The 1,345-nt window shown below is 55.0% G+C and overlaps 1 protein-coding gene across 1 annotated transcript in view; it reads right to left on the bottom strand.

Annotated features, from left to right (window-relative positions):
* The window catches only part of CSUI_000219 (uncharacterized protein), an 11,212-nt gene extending 10,196 nt beyond the window's left edge, over positions 1–1,016 (bottom strand). Inside the window, exon 1 of the mRNA XM_068060453.1 lies at positions 1–1,016. This exon is cut by the window's left edge and continues 2,623 nt beyond it. The gene's annotated coding sequence lies outside the window, so the exon portion shown is untranslated.
* Between the last annotated feature and the right edge of the window lie 329 nt (positions 1,017–1,345).

The raw sequence follows: 1,345 nt of genomic DNA on the forward strand, positions 1-1,345 counted from the left end.
AGTAAAGAAAGAAGCGACTGGGCATTTCCTTTCCGAAGCGGTCTTGCCCTTCATTGTGTTTGACGACACAGTTTCAGGGGCACTGGAAGAGACGCCCCCAAAAGTAGGACACGAGTGAGGCGAGATAAAAGATGAGGCCGCGGAGAGTAGCCCCGTTTCCACTGAGCCACCCAATAAAAAGACCGCCGGCTTCTCCCCCCGCCTTTGACCTGCTTCAAAGTGCGGTGAAATGGTGGGAAGACACACAGCTCCCCCGGAGGGGCAGGCAAGGAAGGGGGTAAACGGTGGCGAACGGCGTACGAGTCCAAGAAGGAGAAAGTCCAGGAGACACCGAAGTGCCGCGGCCACTACCGCGCCCTCTTCCTCAACATCTTCTGCGCCAGGCGCGGTCACACCGGTGTGCCACATCCGGGAGCAGCCGCAGCTGCTGAGGACCTGCTTCAAAGCTGCCACCTGCAGACAGATAGGCACAACAGAGTGAGTTCCGCGAAGTTTAGTGCGCCGCAGCGCCCCACGCTGAGCCAAAGTAGAGCGCGAAAGTCCCGCGTTCGGTCGAGAACCATGTCAAACTGAAAACCCACGAGCGGCTGCACACCCCAAGTTGCATACATGGATGTCGACGACATACAAAAAAGCCTCAGACAAGCAACTTCTCCGGCACGTTCAGAGGAAGAGCCTCGACAATGGAAACTGTTGCGGAAGACGTCAGTCACGCGAAGGGGGCAGTTGAGCACAGCCCAATGCAAAGTGCCAATCAGACGTCAAGACACTAACGCTGCTGACGAAAGACACAAGGAGCGTATTGGATGCGAAGGGCGCCGAACTGCAGCTCTTAATCCAACAGCCTAAGGGAGACAGACGCGGCCGCATGAGAGACGGGTTGCCGTCGTAACCTGGTTGGCACAAACGTCCCCCCCTCGTACATGGCTGGTTTCGTACGCAAGATAAAGCGAGCCTCGGAATGGCAGCATAAGTATTCAAGAACCAAATCAACATGAGGATATTGTACGGTTTTTTGACACATACGAATCAACTCAAATGAAGCGAAAAAAAAACTGTTTTCGGCCGCATTCACCCGGCGGTGGAGAGAGGGAGGCAGATGCCTACCGAAAACAAGCATACCTTGCAACAGCAAGCGGCAGGTTGCGTAGACCAAGCCACGACAAACCAGTATCTCACAGGTTCTGATACGGTCACTTGGTGCGACGGGACTCCGTGCCGGAGAGAAAAAAAAGAAAGGTGCCGAGGTACAAAAGTCTGTCGTTAAAATGCGTCGACTAAGAAGGACCGGCCTCCACGCGTGCCTGGTAGCTACTGCAACAAGGCCTTCTCGACAGACGCATCA

Source organism: Cystoisospora suis (assembly GCF_002600585.1).
Source record: "Cystoisospora suis strain Wien I chromosome Unknown contig_99, whole genome shotgun sequence".
In the NCBI taxonomy this organism is placed as follows: domain Eukaryota; phylum Apicomplexa; class Conoidasida; order Eucoccidiorida; family Sarcocystidae; genus Cystoisospora; species Cystoisospora suis.